At 44.6% G+C, this 14,104-nt stretch overlaps 1 pseudogene; it reads left to right on the top strand.

The window, feature by feature from the left end:
- The first annotated feature begins 2,054 nt into the window (after positions 1-2,054).
- Positions 2,055-2,173, top strand: LOC124723696 (annotated as a pseudogene).
- Positions 2,174-14,104: the final 11,931 nt, after the last annotated feature.

The following is a 14,104-nucleotide window of genomic DNA, read 5'->3' as shown; positions in this document are numbered from 1 at the left end:
ACCGCGTGAGACGACGCTTCATCCAGTCCCAAACATGCTCAATGGGGGACAGATCCGGAGATCTTGCTGGCCAGGGTAGTTGACTTACACCTTCTAGAGCACGTTGGGTGGCACGGGATACATGCGGACGTGCACTGTCCTGTTGGAACAGCAAGTTCCCTTGCCGGTCTAGGAATGGTAGAACGATGGGTTCGATGACGGTTTGGATGTACCGTGTACTATTCAGTGTCCCCTCGACGATCACCAGTGGTGTACGGCCAGTGTAGGAGATCGCTCCCCACACCATGATGCCGGGTGTTGGCCCTGTGTGCCTCGGTCGTATGCAGTCCTGATTGTGGCGCTCACCTGCACGGCGCCAAACACGCATACGACCATCATTGGCACCAAGGCAGAAGCGACTCTCATCGCTGAAGACGACACGTCTCCATTCGTCCCTCCATTCACGCCTGTCGCGACACCACTGGAGGCGGGCTGCACGATGTTGGGGCGTGAGCGGAAGACGGCCTAACGGTGTGCGGGACCGTAGCCCAGCTTCATGGAGACGGTTGCGAATGGTCCTCGCCGATACCCCAGGAGCAACAGTGTCCCTAATTTGCTGGGAAGTGGCGGTGCGGTCCCCTACGGCACTGCGTAGGATCCTACGGTCTTGGCGTGCATCCGTGCGTCGCTGCGGTCCGGTCCCAGGTCGACGGGCACGTGCACCTTCCGCCGACCACTGGCGACAACATCGATGTACTGTGGAGACCTCACGCCCCACGTATTGAGCAATTCGCCGGTACGTCCACCCGGCCTCCCGCATGCCCACTATACGCCCTCGCTCAAAGTCCGTCAACTGCACATACGGTTCACGTCCACGCTGTCGCGGCATGCTACCAGTGTTAAAGACTGCGATGGAGTTCCGTATGCCACGGCAAACTGGCTGACACTGACGGCGGCGGTGCACAAATGCTGCGCAGCTAGCGCCATTCGACGGCCAACACCGCGGTTCCTGGTGTGTCCGCTGTGCCGTGCGTGTGATCATTGCTTGTACAGCCCTCTCGCAGTGTCCGGAGCAAGTATGGTGGGTCTGACACACAGGTGTCAATGTGTTCTTTTTTCCATTTCCAGGAGTGTAATTTCATGAATACAGTTTAAAGTATCTGCAGTACGAGCGCTCCTAGATCGACATCAATTACAGTTGTCTAATTTCATGAAGACAGCCCTCAATTCATGAGCTGATAATGATACTGAACTGACGAGTTCATTGTTGTGGTAAGTATATTAATTTCACAGATACTGCTGACAAATATTATTATCCGCTATGCAACTGACTTGACAGTCACTACACGGGTTTTATACGTTACATCTCGGTAAGTAATCAACTCGCTACAATCCTATTTCCACTGTTCTGAAATATAAAGACCATAAGTTATTTGATTTAATAGGCGCTTCACTCTTATTAACATATATGATATAATCCGGCTAACACTGACCACTGGTAAAATAAGTGGTTGTTGTTTGTGGTCATGAATCAGCAGTGTATGGGTAATCTCTGCAATGTTTAGAACCGTCTGCCCATCTACGCCGCTGTGTTTGTCCTCGCTAACTCTTATATAAATATTGTGGTAGCCTAGAGACGTCGTTCGTATGAAAGCATCAGGAACTAAATTAATAACACTCTGCGACAATTATGAGGTGATGCATAGAGAATCAGCATACTTTTGGCTTGGTGAACCTATTATTATTTCGGATTCTTTGTGCCTTATGTGTACTGCAAGTTGAATAGCTCTTCAACATAGGTACTTTTACCTTTTATTATGTGATATTCCTGGCAGTGGCCGCCAGTATTTTATTTTGGTAGAAGCTCGCCTTGATGCAGCTTGATACACGTGAAGTAGCGTATGGTACAAAAGTGGAGTGAGGTACAAGCGACAGATGGTACAATATGTATCAGTCCCGTGGGAGAGTCCGCCTATTGTACTGGACTTGCTTCTGATTGGTCGGCAGGTTCGGGTGCTAGGCGCCAAAAGGCCTAATTTCTCTTATTAATTATTTATATACTTTTCATTGTATTTGCCAACGGCCTTGCCGCAGTGGTTAACACCGGTTCCCGTCAGATCACCGAGGTTAAGCGCTGTCGGGCTGGGCTAGCACTTGGATGGGTGACCATCCGGTCTGCCGAGCGCTGTTGGCAAGCGGGGTGCACTCAGCCCTTGTGAGGCAAACTGAGGAGCTACTTGATTGAGAAGTAGCGGCTCCGGTCTCGTAAACTGGCATACGGCCGGGAGAGCGGTGAGCTGACCACATTTCCCTCCATATCCGCATCTAGTGACGACTGTAGACTGAGGATGACACTGTGGCCGGTTGGTGCCGTTGGGCCTTCATGGCCTGTTCGGAAGGAGTTTAGTTTTTTTCATTGTATTTAACCCAGTCTACAGTATGACAACCTCTCATGGTTACCCTATGTGCCTGTTGTTTTTGTTTATTAAATCTCACTAGTTTTCAGAAACATAAGAGTAACGATATTGCAACCGAAGTGCTTCATAAACCTTCAGATCGCTTTGGCGCGTCTGGGAGACGAAGTACTTTGGCTGCACTAGACGCTCTGTTTCGGGCGTTCTAAAGGGACGGACGTGTCGTACTCTATATCGGAAATTGGATGGAACAGTTACCGCACGATTAAGGCCACTGCTTTTTTAATTACACAGTTAAAATTTTGTGTACTTTTTTGTACGATATCGTAAATAATTTTAATTATACATAACATTAGGTTCTTCTTTCAATTCAGTAGACTCAGGATATGTATGTTATTAATCCCTGAAAATTTGAATACTCTACACGAAGTGGTTTCTGAGATTTAGTAAAAAATACAACAGAAAATGTAAATTTTCAGGAACGGCTTCTAAAGTTTCAAAAGACATAACTCACTTAATATATGCTTAAATTTTTATTTTTAGTCACTCAGAAGCACCCTGCGCCATTCTGTATATCACTCTTTTGATCTTTTTCGAAGTTTTTTCTTCTTTTCTCCTTCCTGGACTCCTTAGTGGCCAACTGTGCTGCACATTCTGCTTTATCAATAAGAACCTTGTCCATCCGTTCAAGTTCTCTGATGCAGTTTGCTCCACAATTAATTCCAATATGCTGTAGCACTTTCACCCTACCAATGTTGCCATCATTAAAAGCAATAACAGCACCATTAACACCCCCCCCCCCACTTTAGTGCCTTCATTCCAAAAAAACAATTTTTGGTAAGCGAGTCCATACAAGATTATTGAACGACTCATTGGGATTTTGAGTCTGACCATGCAGACACTTCTTCAGTAATTCAGGACTTGCTAGGTGTCTGTAAATACCACTACCGCTGCTGGGATGGAATGTTTATGGCTGTATGAACTGTTTGAGTACTGGACGTTGTGGTAATTGCACCATGAATCAGGTCCAGGAGGACAAAGGTGGTGTACTGGTTTTTCATCAGTTGACAGTCTGTGGAAGAAGGTAGCTCATACTGTCTGCTTCATTTTCAACAAATCCTCAGTATTATTTCTGATGGCTATCCCATAATACTGCTGTAGTTCATCAATCATTTTGTCTGTCAGCCTCCCTCTTATGGTTGTACAATCAGAAAGTTTCTTGTCTCTCAAACTTTGTTGCAACTTCCTCAACTTGGTGCCCATCCTCTTTTGGACATGGCCAACACATTCCAGTTTTGTGATAATCATCTCACCATAAGGCTGAGTGGCTACTACACTGTTATATGCTTTTGAGTCTCCATCACCTAAGAACTTAATGTAACAGACTCCCCTTCCATTCACAGATCGAGTAAAAATTTCAATAGCTGCAGAGGCCTCCATACCACTACTTGTTCCTTCATAATTTCTGTCACAGATATGTCCTTCTTCATTCCCTGATTTACATTTATAACAATGTTTGGCTTAAGTCTGGAAGTCTATTACCCTTCCAGTATCCACACTGGTCACCGTAGCAACAGAGTTATTATTACTGTAACTGCACTTCTGTCAAGTGCCATCAAAAGCTACTGGTATGTCAATCATACCATCATTTATTTCAACAGCTTCGTTTACATTACCCTTCATTGACCCACATGCAATAGATTCCACAACAGCTCCAATAAATCCTGCATACTTGTCGATTTTACAAGTTGGGTATGGCATATTCATCACGGCACACATTGTTTCTGCTGCAGAGTGTCCTTTGGCATTAGCTCTCAATCCATAAAACCACCTAACATTTACTTCAAAATAATTACCTTTACACTTTTCAGAATCCTAAAACGAATGAGTATATTTACAAATCGCACAACTAATGATAAATTTCCTGGCCAGTGCATATGATACCTCACTGTCTTCATGTAAACTAACTGGCCCTCCACGTGTTTTACAACACACGAATTCACCTAACACCCTGGTTAGGATGTGTAAATCTACCAGAATATAACCTAACCTACCATTTACATCACTTTCGTTTTGAGAAAACTGTGTATCACAGCATTTTATTTTAGTCTTCGAAGCACTAATGGGTGTTTCTCTAGATACTGACGAGCTTGCGTGCATTTCACTGTCTGTAACTTCACGTGCCACATTTTGAGCTCAATGTCACCCTTTATTGGAAAATATATTACCATGAAATCCACATTTCGTAAAAACACTTCGTTTTGTTGTCATACTTTACTTTTCGAGAGATTTACCAGTATATTCGTCATTTTTCTTCGGAAAAACGTTAGCACTTAGATACACACCGCGTGTTTGTACTACGAAACGATACGATACTGTCTTTGACAGTGCTACTAAAACAAATATGTAATTTAGCCGTGCTACTGAGCGTGGACTTTATCGAATGTATCTAAAACTGTCCTGCACCCACCGTAAGATACCAAAGCTGCGCTCACGTGAAGAAAAGATGTTCTTTATATGAAATGGAGACTACGGGGTCCTAGTTTTGTGCTAAAATGAGCCACGTGACATATTGCAGAGAACGTGACGGTTACGTGCGCTTGCCTCAGTTTTGGTTTATCCTCACTTTAAGGTTAACTAAGTGATCAAAATGCCCGCCACTAGGACCAAGATAGGAGAATCGGTAAGTTCGATTCAGGCTTCTATGTTATCTAACATACTTACTCTCGAATGAGATTTGCAGCTGGTTTTGTTTTCGATTAATGTTCTTTTTTTTACAAATACAATTTTAATATGAACAAAAGAGGATTGTAAAACGTACAGTGAATATCAAAACTGACGTAACGATAATTTAAAATTAAAAAATGGAATTTAAAATGAAACGCAAATAGATAAAAAAACAGATGCATGCTTCATAACTATTCAGCAGAAATGTTATTTATATGTTTCCAGCGCAAATGCCAGATTGGCAACTTCTCTTCAATTACAATCAAATGAAGTTAATTCTATGGCTGTTGTTACTATTACGATACAGTACACGGCAGTACAGTTTTATATTCAGCATACTTGCTAAATAGACCTTAATTAACGTTAATGCCCAGAATAATAACAATTTTAAAGTTGTGGGATTATCATATGTTCTGCATATTCAACAGTTAAAAAGAAAATAAATACTTAGTGGATATTAGAAGTACATCCTTTTTCATAGAACAGTAAATTTTAACTAAATTGTCAGTATTGGGATACTATATAACTGCATAATAGTTAAAGTTTGTCGAAGCAGCTACATCTTAATGGGTGAACAATTTGTAGTGTATATCTAAAAGTACTTCAGGAGAAGACTTAAATGTTGCCCATAAAGATTGTATCTCCCCGGTTCGATTCAGTACCTCTCCATTAGATAATCTTAAACATTCTTCTTTAACACTAAATTTCGTCGCGACGCAAGGGTTTCCCAACAAATTGTCAAATTTTATCAGCCGCGTGACCCGAAACAGACGGCATCATCATGATAAATGGTATCCTACAGCCACATATGAAGTAGTCCTTGCTCGGAATACTCTCACAAGATCACATGTAGATGTAATTAAACTTTGTTTATTTGAGCAAGTAAATTTTGAAAACAAGCAGGCTGCTATTTCTGATGCAGTACAACAAAAGAAAATTAATGTTCTCCAGAAAGTCTTCTGAGTAATGTGGAGTAGGAGTTTGTCATAAATAATTGTTCTTCAGCGGAACGAAATTAGGTTCTTGAGAGTGTAGCTTACATTCTTTTGACCAACGGAAAGTTCATATCCAAAACAAAGTACGCGTTCAAAGTCCTGTCTCACGAGCAGCACGAGTTGTCCACGGCGCAGGCGCAAAAGCTCGGAGCACAGGTCGCGGAAGCGTAGCCGTCCGGGAGGCGAAGACGACCTCCGATCCGAGGCGGTGTCCAGACGGTGACGATTTATAGGTCGCTCACTGGCGAAGAAGGAACTCTCTCGCCGGTTCCTCGAGGGCAGGAATACTCGCGTGGTGGAAGGTTACAATTTTCTTATTGGCTATCGAAGTTGCGGCGTATGCAGAAAGAAATGCATGTCTGGAGTGGCCCCTGTTGATCTCTTCTGCGCCCTCTAGCTGGTTACATCTCCTCCTTTCCCGTCTCTTCTTCCCGCTGTCTGTGTCCAGGTCCTCCTCTTTCCTTTTACTGTCCATCTCCTCCTCTCTCCTGTCTCTGCCAAATTCCCCCTCCCCTATCTCTGTCCATCTTCTCCTCCTATCTGTGTCTATATCCTGAGTGTGAGTATGCCAACGCTTTTATTCCCTTAAACCATATTCGTTTCTTTTCCCTATATTCGTAACCGTGCCGTTGAGCGCCCGTGCACCCCAGAAACAATAACATCCTTCCCCCTCTCTGTCTGTCCATCTCCTCATCCTCGTATATCTCTCCACGTTATCATACTCACCTAAATAGGGGGCTGGAGGTTCTTACCCCTACAGTATTTCATTCCAGCTTGTAACTAATATCTGTACCAAATTTGATCTAAGTTGTGCCAGGCGTTTAGGATGTGCTTTTTACCCGTGGCTTTGCTTACATACGCACATGTCAAGTATATTTCACACAAACTGAACACATATCACACCTGTTTGTACACATATTTCACTTGTATGTCTAGCAAATTTCGCCCTGCAGTTTCATTTCACAGAGTTTAATTTTAATGACGTCGTATGTCCTGAATTACGTGCTGCACAACGATACAGTTTTGCAGGTATATCTAGTGGTATATGCACCTATTGGAAAATTTGGGAATTTGTGGTAATTACGTATGGGATCAAACTGCTGAGGTCATCGTTCCCTAGGCTTATACACTACTTAATCTAACGTAAAACAACTTACGCTAAGGACAACACACACACCCATGCCCGATGAAGGACTCAAACCTCCAACAGGTAGAGACGGGCGAACCGTGGCAAGGATCCCTAGACCGCGCGGCTACTCCGCGCGGCTGTGCCTATTGTCTGCGGAATTTGTTAGGAATACAGTGATAGTAAAGAAGCACCAAATTAAAATGTCATGCATGATGTGGCAGTTTTTTTTTTCACATCTCAGTATTTGATGTGATATTGTCTGAATTATGTGTCGTACAGTAATATACACACACACACACACACCAAAAAAAGTTTTGAATCACCTCGCTTCCGAGAGTTCCGGAACCTGTACAGAAAATTGGAATAGAAATCAACATAAACATCATTTCCACCCTTTTTATTGCACATGAAGACCACAAATTACATGTTGTACCACCATACAGCGAGACCTTCAGAGGTGGTGGTCCAGATTGCCGTACACACCGGTACATCTAATACCCAGTAGCGCGTCCTCTTGCATTGATACATGCCTGTATTCGTCGTGGCATACTATCCACAAGTTCATCAAGGCACTGTTAGTCCAGGTTGTGCCACTCCTCAACGACGATTCGGCGTAGAATCCTCAGAGTGGTTGGTGGGTCATGTCGTCCATAAACAGCCCTTTTCAATCTATCCCAGGCATGGTCGATAGGGTTCATGACTGGAGAACATGCTGACCACTCCAGTCGAGCAATGTCGTTATCCTGAAGGAAGACAGTCACAAGATGTGCACGATGGTGGCACGAATTGTCGTCCATGAAGACGAATGCCTCGCCAAGATGCTGCCGATATGGTTGCACTATCGGTCGGAGGATGTGGCTTTCAGTATCGTACAGCCGTTTTGGCGCCTTCTATGACCACCAGCGGCGTATATCGTCCCCTTATATTGCCACCCCAAGACAGCAGGGAACGTCCACCTTGCTTCACTCGCTGGACAGTGTATCTAAGGCGTTCAGCCTGACCGGGTTGCCTCCAAACACGACTCCGACGATTGTCTGGTCATCGGTGAAGAGAACGTGATGCCAATCTTGAGCGATCCATTCGAGATGTTGCTGGGCCCATCTGTACCGCGCTGCATGGTGTCCTGCCTGCAAAGATGGACCTCGCCATTGACGCCGGGAGTAAAGTTGCGCGTCATGCTGCCTATTGCGCACAGTTTGAGTCGTAACACGATGTCCTGTGGCTGCACGGAAAGCTTTAGGTTCCTCCGAGCCATAATCCGTAGGTAGCGGTCATCCACTGCCCTTGGGCGGCCTGAGAGAGGCATGTCATCGACAGTTCCTGTCTCTCTGTATCTCCTCCATGTCCGAACAACATCGCTCTTGTTCTCTCCGAGACGCCAGCACACTTCCCTTGTTGAGAGCCCTTCCTGGCACAACGTAACAATGCGGACGCGATCGAACCGCGGTATTGACCGTCTAGGTATGGTTGAACTACAGACAACACGAGCCGTGTAACTCCCACCTGGTGGAATGACTGGAACTGATCGGCTGTCGGACCTCCTCCATCTAACAGGCGCGTCTCATGCATGGTTTTTTACATTTTTGGGCGGGTCAAAGGGACTGTGTCTGTGATACAAAATCCCAGTCAACGTCTGTCTTCAAGAGTTCTGGGAACCAGGGTGATGCAAAACTTTTTTGATGTGTGTATTTTTGTAGCTGCCTTCAGCGTAAAATGTAGATACTGTCTTCGAAAAATGTTACTGGTAGTGGTGGTCGTAACGAATAAATAAATTTATACGTCTTGCGTGATACGGTTGTTTTTTACGCATTTAAAGTTTATTACGTCATATCTCCTAAACTAAGTGTCGTACAATGATTTAATTTTTTGCTACATTCAGCGATATAAGTGAATACTGTCTGCAAAATGTGTCCCGAATATAGCTAGTGCTAAATAAGTAATAAATGAAAATGCTATGTGGCAGTTTTATTGCATGAATAGCGAAAATGCAGTAAGCGACAAACTTTCTCGTTTCATCATTTTGTGTTGTCATCGAGAAAAAGTTTTGTAGAGGTTTGAAATTATGTGTAAAGTTTATTGCAAGTCTCTAAGTGCTCCCATTCTCAAATAATGGACAGTTAAATATAATTATTCTCGTGTCGTGGGCTACATTACTTTTTCAGCCCCGCCGATACCCCTTTGATAGGTTTGTGGTTCTTACTCCCACAGCGATTCTTTCCGGACGATTAATGATAAGTGTACCAAGCGTGATTGAAATCGGTCCAGTGGCTTAGGAGGAGATGTGGAGCCGGCCAGTGTGGCTGAGCGGTTCGGGTGCTTCAGTCTGGAACCGAGCGACCGCTACGGCCGCAGGTTCGAATCCTGCCTCGGGCATGGATGTGTGTGATGCCCTTCGGTTAGCTAGGTTTAAGTAGTTCTAAGTTCTAGGGGACTGATGACCTCAGATGTTAAGTCCCATAGTGCTCAGAGCCATTTGAACCAATTTGGAGATGTGGAACAAAAATACATACATGCTTACATCCATTTTTAAATTTGTATGGATATCAAGAAGTGGCATACACACAATGTAATTGAAATGTTGTTAAAAGGTTAAGTCTGAACTTGAGTGACGAGTGTACCACTGTCGAGATATAATTGCTAAGTAAGTTAAACATCGTCTCTTTTGTCCACTGAAACAAAACGAGTGAGCTAAACATCGTCTCTTCTGTCCACTGAAGCGAAATACGTGTTCTTTTACGTGTTAACTTGATATTGTCCCAGTATGGAGGTGTTTTATCCCCTGAAGCACAATAACTGATCTTTTAAGTACTTTCAAGTTGTTGCTCGCAGTTATCTGTATTGTTCTCTAATGACGAAAGGGCATCACGTAGTTCCCTGGGCGGTCGACTGAGACTGTTTCTTGTTCCCCTAACCAAGTTTTTCTTACTTTTCTTTCACTAAATGTCTAAGTATTTTGTAAGAAGTGTGAGAGAAATTTCGTACAGATAAAATTCCAAAATGTAGGTTTTGGTACACACCTTTTGTTTTGTATTAACGTATTGTATTACTTCATGAAACTGTTTCATTTCACTACCCACGACGCACCCTGTCCATTCCAAGAGCACATAAAGAGAATGCCTGCTTTTAACCGGGTACTTGATCTCGCTGAACAATGGAAAGCATCAAACGGTCCACGATCCCGTCGAAATCTCTGTAAGTGGGGACCGTCATTGGCTGTAAATGATCCTCTGGAATGATTACTTTCTTCTGTACCCATGTATGTGTTCTCCATAGCAACCTAGATGCGTGTGACTGCAGATGTTTAAAGTTTAATTGACCGGAGCCAACAGACACACAGTAGCCTCCCAGTAGCCAATCAAATTTAAAGGTATTGTCATTGATCGCTATATTATGCAACACTAAGGGTAACTATCGAAATACGAACTGCGTAACTCAGTTGTTTATTTTGTATACCATTGATAGTAATGAAAGCAGCCAGCTCAAATGTATTTTGTCAAACAACAAAATAACATGAGCTGCAGGAGACAGCATAAAGTACACGTATTTCTATCAATAAGACGAGGTTTACGCAACAGTAACTAATTTTGGCTTTGAAAAAATAAGTAAAAAATAATATAGATAGTTGGAAATGGAAATGCCTTGTGGCTAGGACCTCCCGTCGGGTAGACCGTTCGCTTCGTGCAAGTCTTTCGAGTTGACGCCACTTCGGCAACTTGCGTGTCGATGGGGATGAAATGATGATGATAAGGACAACACAACACCCAGTCCCTGAGCGGAAAATAATCTCCAAACCAGCCGGGAATCGAACCCGGGCCGTTAGATATGACATTCCATTGCTCTGACCACTCAGCTACCACGGGCGGACGTATAGTAAAACAATGAAGGAACTATTCTATCGTGGAAAGATGTAGTCATGTCCGTACATTATGGCATCTACGAAAGCCACGACAGACTCTTGCACTGTGACAAATATTTGCGGATTAAACTATGGCGGTGTATCACGGAAACACGTGGCATACATTATGACCACTATGTCCACCTCCGGCACGGATAACATCAGCGACGTGTCGTGGCAGAAGCAACGAGGACTTGGTAGATCGCTGGAGGAAGTTGGCTCCAAAGCTGCACACACAATGGCTCCAAAACTGCACACACAAGTCACCTAATTCCCCTAAATTCCGGAGAGGGGGCCATGAACTCTGACACGACGCTCAATCACATCCCAGACATGTACGATCGGATTCAGATCTGGTGAGTTGAGGGCTAGTATATCAATTGTTACTCGCCACTGTGGTCCTCGACCCACTCCATCACACTCCTGACCCTGCGACATGGAGCATTATCTTGCTGAAAAATGCGACTGCTGTCGGGAAACATGACCGTCTCGAAGTCGTGTACATGGTCTGCAGCCAGCGTACGATCCTACTCGGCCATCATGGTGCCTTGCACGAGCTACACTGGATCCATGGATGCCCATGTGAATGTTCCCCAGAGCATAATGGAGCCGCCGCCAGCTTGTCCTGCAGAACAGGTGTCGTGGAGCTGTTCCATTGGAAGACGAAAGATTCGCGCCCTTCCATCGGAATGATGAAGAAGGTATCATGATTCATCAGACCGCGCAGCCCTTTGCCACTGCGCCAACGTCCAGTGGCGATGGTCACGTGCCCATTTCGGTCTTAGTTGCCGACGTCATGGTGTTAACACTAACACATGCATGGGTCGTCGGCTAGGAGTGGTCGGTGCAGTGCGTGTTCAGACACACTTATACTCCGCCCAACTTTAAAGACTGATGTTAGTTCGCCACAGTTCGCCGCCTTTTCTGTTTTACCAGTCTTCACAGCCTATGACGTCCGACATCTGTACTGAATGGTGGCCGTCCAACCCCACTACGTCTGGACGTGGTTTCGCTTTTGTTTCGTCACGAGTTGAAGACACCACAGCACTCCTCGAACACCCGACAAATCGTAAGAGACAACGTACTGTCTGCACGTCTTGTGTGTTCGACAAATTGTATCCGAGGCATAGGAGAGTAAAGAAACACAGCGAACGCACTTGGATGATATACCCCGTGCTCAGGCAATTGCAAAAGAAGACAGCAGCCACTGTTAGCATTAGTTGGATCGGGAGTTAAATGTCATGTCTCCTACAGTGTGGAGAAAATTCCAGGTAGGGGGACAGAAAGAATCAACGTTAGTGTCGTCCACGTCGATCATGTGCTAAAACTCAGCAAAAGAATTGTTACTTTGACTTCTGCATCTACATAGGTACTCTGCAAGCCATCGTACGGTGCGTGGCGGAGGGTACACGGTACCACTAACTTGTTTGTCATTTCCTTACCTGTTCTACTCGCAAAAAGAGCAAGAGGAAAACGACTGTCTATATGCTTCCGTATGAACCCTAATTTCTCATATCTTATCTTCGTGGGCGATACAGTGCATGTTGGCGGCAGTAGAATCGTTCGGCAGTCTCTTTCAAATGCCAGTTCTCTAAATTTTCTCAGTATTGTTTCTCGAAACTAACGTAGCCTTCCCTTCAGGGATTCCCATTTGAGTTTCCGAAGCATCTCTGTAACACTTACGTGTTGTTCGAACCTATCGGTAACAAATCTAGCAGCCCGCGTCTGAACTGCTTCGATGTCTTCCTTCAGTCCGACCTGGTACAGATCCAAAACACTCGAGCAGTGCTCAAGAACAGGTAGCACCAGCGTCCTATATGCGGTCTCCGTTACAGATGAACCACTTTCCCCAGAATTCTCCCAACAAACCGAAATCGACCATTCGCCTTCCCTACCACAGTTCTCACGTGCTCGTTCCACCTCATATCGCTTTGCAACGTTACGCCCAGATATTTAAACGAGTTGACTGAGTCCAGCAGGACACTAGTAGGCGTAATACTGTATCCGAGCATTACAGATTTCATCCTCTTACACATCCGTATTAGCTTACATTTTTCCATATTTAGGGCTAGCTGCCATTCACCACACTAACTGGAAACTTTGTGTAAGGGCAATAGCGCACTAGTGCGGCCACGGCCAGACTTGCGGTTGGTCGTATGCGGCCAGATTTGCATGGAAAGGCGCACCGAGCCGGCTGCGGTCAGCCGCCCGTGCGGCCAGCACTTCGTCATGCGACCAGCCTCCGGCCAGCGCGCCGCTGCGGCCAATGCACATAGTTGAATGGGGCAGCGAGCACGTTGCACTGCCAGTGTGCGGCCAGCCGTCAATGCGCTTCCAGCTGTGGCGATATTTTACATATTATTTGCTTGCTGCTGCGTGTCTGCAGAAGGATATTTCTGTCATCATGGACTTTGATGCGAAGAATTTTATTATAAACATAAGGGAGAGGCCTGCTGTGTGTTACTTGTCATCTGAAGAATATGCTGAAATGTGAAAAAGAGGATGTGGGAGGAAGTGACTATAATGTTCTGGGGCAGAGAATGTGCAACACCACAGGAACAAAACACGCTGTGCAAGTTCTATTACTGTTATTTATCTTTATTAACACAACATGTACATATAATTCAGAATACCGTGAATGTAATCCAACTGCCATGGCAGCGCGCCTTCATGTACAAATTAATCGGCATAAACGTTTCTGTAATGTGAACTGGATGTATGAATACGTATTCGTTGTGGAATATCCTCATGAACTGAAGGTTATCCATACAGTGTATCTAATTACTGAACACCATCACTCTTTCGTACATGATTGGGTAAAACACAACGTGCCTTAACAATGTCTGTGGCGAAATCGACCCCCAAATTCAGGGGTGTGTGAAAGATCCTCCACTTATTTGCCATTATCCCGAACGTGCAATCTACGAAACATCTTGCTCGAGAATACACTGTATGGATATCCTTC

This window comes from Schistocerca piceifrons, chromosome X, assembly GCF_021461385.2.
Source record: "Schistocerca piceifrons isolate TAMUIC-IGC-003096 chromosome X, iqSchPice1.1, whole genome shotgun sequence".
Lineage (NCBI taxonomy): Eukaryota > Metazoa > Arthropoda > Insecta > Orthoptera > Acrididae > Schistocerca > Schistocerca piceifrons.
Note: the sequence above shows the minus strand (reverse complement) of the source record. Positions and strands in the feature narration are given on the sequence as shown.